This window comes from Poecilia reticulata, linkage group LG21, assembly GCF_000633615.1.
Source record: "Poecilia reticulata strain Guanapo linkage group LG21, Guppy_female_1.0+MT, whole genome shotgun sequence".
NCBI classification, from domain to species: Eukaryota; Metazoa; Chordata; class Actinopteri; order Cyprinodontiformes; family Poeciliidae; genus Poecilia; species Poecilia reticulata.
In genome coordinates this window covers 12,969,224-12,976,618 of record NC_024351.1, presented here as the reverse complement: position 1 = coordinate 12,976,618, position 7,395 = coordinate 12,969,224, and positions in this window count along the sequence as shown.

The window sequence follows — 7,395 nt, the reverse complement described above, 5'->3', positions numbered from 1 at the left end:
GCCGATTATGATCGGTGGCCGATCGATCGGTACACCTCTAGCGAAAACTAATGTGACTGAAGGTTTGAGCCAACTCTCTCTTGATTTAAAGTTTGATTTTTATACCATGAATGTGTCTACAGGATGTATAATATCCTCTGTTTATTTGAAGTGGAATCTTCCACCTTCACTCTCAACACAAAGGTGTGAAATATTAGGGAAAGTTGTGGTAGACAGATGTCCACACACCCTACATGTTTTTTGCAGAACAGTGTTTCATGAGATGTAAACAGTAAAGACAAACACCTGTGTCCCTTCTGTCCTTCGCAGAACAGAGTCTAATGTAAGTTGATGTTGACATTTCAATGAACTGACACAGGATGGTTTGGATTTGGAAGCTTGTACAAGAACTGGCTAYACTGAAAGTAGGTCRACAGAGTCACGAATGACCCAGAAACCTATTTTTGTGTTTGCCAGTATCAAATTGTTCTTATTTCCAAAAAATTGGCGGATCCATTGACACACAAAAAAAAAATCAATTATAAGACTGGATTCACTTTGCAAGAACATGTACRACCAGGAACATCCTGTTCCAATATTGGTTCATCTGTTTATGTCTGTTTTGAAGAATAACTCTTTTGCAGCTGCTAGTACGTCAAGAAGGAATATAAAACAAATTTGAACCAAGTTGCATCTCACTACGAACTCAGTGGTGACACCTTTCAGCTAAAAGACCTTCATAAACAGATCACAGAGGACATGAGTGTGACTTGGGTGGACACAGGGTACAGAATCTCTTGTGGTATTGTTATTTTGGTATTGAATTTTGTTCCAGGACGAAACATAAACAGCATAGTAAAGTCTTGGACATGCTCTTTTGCAAAGYCAAAATATGTTTATATATTTTTTGTGGATGACTACGGCTCACTCCATAGATTTGTTATGCAGATTAGAGACATTGGGGCACCAGCACAAGACAAAATATCAGGAGTATGGTTAAAGTCCAAGATGTGGAGCAACACGCTGTTGATCTGCTATTCCTGTTTGCTGCCAAAGTTATAACATTTCTGGGAAAGCTTTTTTCTTTCTCTCTGCTTGTTGAAGAAATAGGGTTGAGGGATTTTTTCTTGTCATTGGACTATCATGTATAAATTACATTTTCTTCTACAGTGACCCACTTTATCACTTTACAACCTCAAAAATCTAGGCAAAGTGTCTAGATTTTATGCAATTGATCAACACAAAGTAACATTTTAGTGGCACGGCTAACAAATGTTTAATAAAATAATCGTTACACATCTACAGAGTATATTGTTGCTAATCTTTGTAAAATGGCAAAGTTTGGCATTTTCTGAACTGTTGTTTTTACTGTTGGACAAAGGTTTGATGCATTTTGCTAGACTTATCACTAAAGTTAAGATTAGTTGAATGAAAAAGGAGAAAAAATGTTGTCATCCGATTCTTCCAACAAAACTGTGAATCTCTGCAGCTGCTGCTCTGATCGAAGCTCTTCTTACTGGATCTTTTAGCTGTCCATTTTTTGAAAGTATTAAGTTCAAACACTACTTTAAACCTCACCAAAGATTCAAAAACAAGCGTTGGATTATATCAGCTGCATCCAAAATCTCAGTTATAACAAGCATACCATTAGAAGCACTCCACTCATATTGTTGTTCACTATTGTTCTCTGGATAATATAATTTGATCAAGTATTTTCTAATATTCCACACTAACAAAAAAGTAATGAAGTATGTATGGTATCAAGTTCATATCTGTCATATCAGAAGTGATTTGCCATCCAGGTGACCCTTGAAGGACTGTATTTTATTCAAGAGTCAATGCACACAAGCATGTTTTATACAATCCACACACATTTGTTTCTATTAAAAGCAATTCCTACAACTCTGTATGGGATGCCAGTAAATAATCTAAAGCTGTAATGATTCTTCCAACGACTCGAGTACTTTGATTATTWAGATTCGTTGAGGTAAATTATCTGCTTYGATGCTTCGTTAAATTATGTTTTATCATTATTTGCATTTCACAGCACTCTCACTTCCGCCTCTGAGATGCTGCTTAGTGCTAAGTGCTAACAGCATAACGCCCAATTTTCAAATTTAGTCTGGGAGAATTGTATTGATTGATGATAATGCCCAGGTTTGATCATTTTTCAGGGAATCAATAAGCATCCTTAAATTGACTGGAGTAYGACAAACTTTCTCCTCCMGGAGCTGCTGCCTGGTGGCGGTGAAGAACGCGGCAGGTGCATTTATACAGATGAGCAGATAGACTGAACACAAYGGGCTACTGCTCTGTAGTTGATGCTTAATGTAAGTGAAGCTTTACTGAYGAACCRTAAAATKAATTTCATATCATCTTGGCCTCAACAAATGGGTGGCRGAGCGCCYATAGAGAGTAGAAGTGTTTCTGTGTGTGACGAACAAAYGTGTCAAATCCCGTCACTAGCATGGACACAAAAGCTATCAAMGGGCAAGGTGAGAGTTRTAAACATTTTTTAAATCCGATTAYGCAATTAATCGTAAGAATAATYGATAGAATACWCAGTTACTAAAATATTTGTTTACAACAGTTTGCTTTTTCAACACTGAACTACAATATTTTCMATAGCTACAACAAACAGTATTGGGATCTAAACCACACCACAAGAAACATTTAAGTGTCTCAGACCCATGAATGTAAATTCAAGGTTTCAAAATGCTGCTTATGTAACCATAAGTCACTGCCTAAAGTTTGATGTTTTGTTGGCAAAGACTGTGGCACAGACAATAAGTCACATTGTTGTCCATTTTTTTGTTATTTTCAGAGGAAATATTGAATAAATTTGTGTTCTTTTTAAGCTCACAACCAGATTCACGTAAGGCTGTYCACATCAGACTTCTTACAGGCAGACCATACCTTTGATAGTGAAGGTCAGGTTTGGTACCACACATATCTGATGGCAAATCTGTTTACCGGCAACATTCCTTCACCAATAAAAAGCTCATGTTTCAAGCCGTTGCTGGATAGACCCTCTGTAAAACTCTGGTGGAGTGCCTGCAGAGCAGAGCTACTCAGAGGAAGGCATTCTGCTCACATTACCGGGTCAGCGGCATTGCTTTACTATGTAGCCCACCAGGGAAAGCTTCAAGTGTTAGCTCAAAATACCACTTTAAAGGTTACTRGAAGAGGGTATTGCCATTTTTATCGTCAAGCTCCAGATAAAAATGGAGAATTACTGTACGCTGAGACAGCAAGTGCATAATTCAACACTGCTAAACGGATCCAGATTTTTTCATGTTTGTGACAGCAGCACTGACAGGGGGCAATGAGACATGTGAGGGCGCTGTATTGGGTTCCCTTCAGACCCATTTTGTGTCCTCAATCGGTGGCCTTGGACAAAAGGAGCACAGAAACCAGAGCTTGAGGTAGAACTGCACTTTTACTGTGAGTGAGGAAGGCTAGAAGAAAGGAGTCCTTTCTCTGTTCATCCTGGTTAGCTGTACTGTACACCTCAGAGAAGCACTCAGMGCTAAAGGGAGATGGGTTGTCTTTGATAAAGGACACCCACACCCACACACAGACATCCCCTTCAGGCTCATCTTTTCCTTCTAGAGTCTTAAAAGAGGCAGTGTGGCGTTCAAGGGATTTTGTATTGGCGAGAATTCATCTCCTTGCTGAGTCACRACAATCACGTTTGTTTGGCGAAAGTTCAGACTGTGAGGGGATCAGTCGTCTTCATCTCATCTGATACTGCAGGCTTTTTGTGGGCAAAAAAAGGACTTTTCATCACCGCTTTTTGTAATTTCAGAGACAGTGGGTGYCGTGCTGACACATATACACCACTCTTGAGTGCATGCAGCTATTGAGACCCGACTTGTTTCAGTGCTTCTTTCACACAACCAGACAATGAAGTGCGGAGATGAGCAAGGTGTTGTTCTCATGGCCAAGAAAATGTTCTGAATGATCCCATACGGTCTATGCCGTCTCCAGAAGGCACAAATACATGAAAAAAAGATGAAAATGAATTCTTTCATACTTTTTTTGATAACTGCTGCCCATTGACAATGTCTTCATCACTGTTGCGTCTTAGCAAGATGGTCTTAKGTTTGAATCTCCCTCAGGTACTTTCTGCCAGACCTTTACATTCTTTCCTGTTTGGTTTTATTTTGAAGCAACATGGATGTTTGTACGCTCTAACATGTAGGAGGACTTAACTAACTTGTTATAACAAAGTAATTGTAGTTTATTTAGTAATAGAACTAGTTACATAAGTTTCTCAAATATCTTTTGTCCATAGTGAGTGCATAAGAACTCACAAAGATTTAACATGGTCAATTTAAGCTGTAAAATTAATTTTTTGCAGATAACTCTCGTTGTCACCAAATGGTACATTTGTACCATAACTTTAGATAGAAACTTTTTCTTTCAACCAAAAGTTATGGTGAAGAAGATGTTTTGTGATGAAAGTACAGCATTATGCAGTCAAGACAAACACATTGTTCTYAGTAAATAAATAAAAAATAAGGGTAACGTAATTTCTAAATTAACTCGAATACTGGTTCAAAACTGATCTACCTTTTGATCAGTTTATAATCCTAATTAATTATTAATTAATAATCCAGTTTATAATTAAATGAATTACAATGCATTTTTGTTTTGAGTCAACTTTTTTCTCCAGTTGAACATTGAAGTCAGCTAAACTGAATTGAAATACACCACTTAGTTGGAGACTGTGTCTGAAAATTGGTACGAATAGGTTGAAATTCTTAAACATTTGCATCAGACAGCATATGGTTGTTGATTTGAAGTGATGTTTAAGCTGTTTGTAATAAATCTCATATTACTAAGGCAGTTGGCAGTTCCATGTGCCACAAAAGGTGCCCATTTTTTCCACTTGAGCACCTCCCTGTGTTTCTTTATTGGTCCAAAAAGAGAGAAACTTTTTATTGTTGTGAAAATTCAGCAGTAAACGGCCTCTAAATCGTAAGTTGTAAATGGCTTGTGCTTGTATTGTGCATTAGTAAGTCCGGAGGACGCCCAATTCTAATTTAGCTACCCATAAAAATGGCAACCTGTTGATAATTAGAAAACCCTTTTGTCTAAATAAAGCAGTGTGATATGGAAGACATTCACACAATGATAAAGTCTGTGTTCTTGCAGACTTCCTAAATCTTAAGATTATGGAGCTAATTACTGGCATTCCTTTAGGAACTTACAGACTTCGGCTCTAAACGTGGCAGCTTAGGAGAACAGTAGGCTCCTTATACGCCACTGTAGCAGACAAACAACATGTTGTTCTGTCCCACAAGAAGGACGTGAACCATGCATTGGATATAAAATAATGTTGACATTGAGCTCAGGCACTGAATACAGACTGCAAACTTTGTTATGTACAAACTATAAAAGATTTGATTTTTAAATGATTATTTTAGTAATCGAGTATTCTATTGATTATGATGATGATTAATTGAGTAATGTAATCAAATAAAAAATTGCTAAAATACAATAGTGGTAAATTTTTACAATAGGATATGAAGATCAACTCAAATTTCATATTTTTACATCACGACAATTACTTTTGTGTYGTTTAGAAAACTAACCAGTAACTAACCATAGTTCACWTTTTAAGTTAACCTGGACAAAAAGTTTACAAAAATTTGAAGTTATATTCAATTTGAAAATAAAGAGGAAGGCTCACAAAGACACTTGTAAAAACATGTCGATTCTTCACTCTTTAGTTTATGTTTATTTTCAATCCATTTAATAGACAAACTCTCACTTTGCACAGTCATTTGTAGCTTCTATGTCAATGTTAGTGATGGAATTCGGCTCCTTTGTCACACAGAAGCACAAAAAATGACAGCTATGTACTGCCACGGTACGCTACGCCACCCATTTGTTGTGACTGGGATGAAAAGAAAAGTATTTTCTGGTTCGTCCGTAAAACTGCACTTATTTTAAGCATCAACTACGCCAGAGTCACCCACAGTGTTCAGTCTATCTGCTTACCTGTATAAATACACCCGCCGCGCTCTTCACCTCCACCAGGCACAAGCACCGGGAGCAGAAAGGTTGCCGTACTCCAGGCATCGCACCAGTCAGTTAAAGATACTTATCGTTCCCCTGCAAAACTATAAAAACCCGGACATTATCACCGATCAATGAAAAGCCCCCAAACTGAGGGCTTGTCATTGGACRTTATGCTGCTAACACTTAGCTTCTGTCAACAACTCAGAGGCGGAAATAAGAGCACTGTGCAATGCAAATAATCACCCGGCTGGAACACGGTGCGCTAAATAACAAACTTAATTTAACAAAGTTTCGAGGCAGATCATTTTCCTCCAGGAATTTTAATAATCGAGCTACTCGAGTCATTCTAAGAATCGTTACAGCCCTACTTTTTTCATTTACTTGCACTAATCAGCATTCTGATTAACAGAGATAATTAGGAATGGGCCTCAAAATGACCACTAGCACTAAAAATAGAAGTATTATAGATGGAAAAAACACAATTAAACAGTTGTTATGTGTCTGTTTTCCCTCTGTTAACCTTTTCATGTTACTTTATGAATGAGTTTTGGAAAACGCCTTTGTAGCTCCAGTTAAACACACCGCTTTTGAGTCAAACAGCAGACACAGTGACCTGATTCATGCTTGTTGGTATGAAAATGAGAGGGTCACAACCACAAGCAAGGACGGATGTAATGGTGCAATCTGGGCCAGTTTCTTTCATCTACTGTATACTTACTTTAGTGTGAAGAAATTATGACCCTAATTTGAAAGACGCATTCGTAGTCGTTTGCTGGAGCGGAACAGCCTTYGTAATTACATGGATTTTCTAAAAACCTGCAACYGCAGGCGGGAGTGGTGTGAGTAAGGCAGCTGAGGTGTCAAATGAGGCTGGTGGTGTTTATTACTCCACTGAATATCCAGAATATTGATATRATTGGAATTAAGATGCACGTTTTTGGAATCCATGCCATTTCAGGTCATTCAGTAGATTTATAAAGTTTTTGGAAACTTYCAACTCCCTTTTAAAATAATTGCTCGACTGATGTCACTTCATGTATTTTCATATTTGTCTTTTCTTAAAATTCCAAATGCCTTCGTAATTATAGTGTAGCATTTATGGTTTCCAACCATGTACTTATGTTATTATCAACATGGCAATTAAGGAATCCAATCGTTTTAGTACGACGGCCACAAGAAAGCGCTGAATTTCTCCCAGTTTTTCCCCTCCCAACAACAGCTTGAGTGGCATTAGCAACAAAACAGGCGAAAAGGGAGATCTTTATTTGAGCAACTTACAGCCAAAGTTCAGTCAAATTAAACACACAGTAAAAAAAACGCATTTAATTTCTGGAGATTCAACATTTTCTGTTCTACTGAGACGTTAAAAACAACTATTTTTTAATT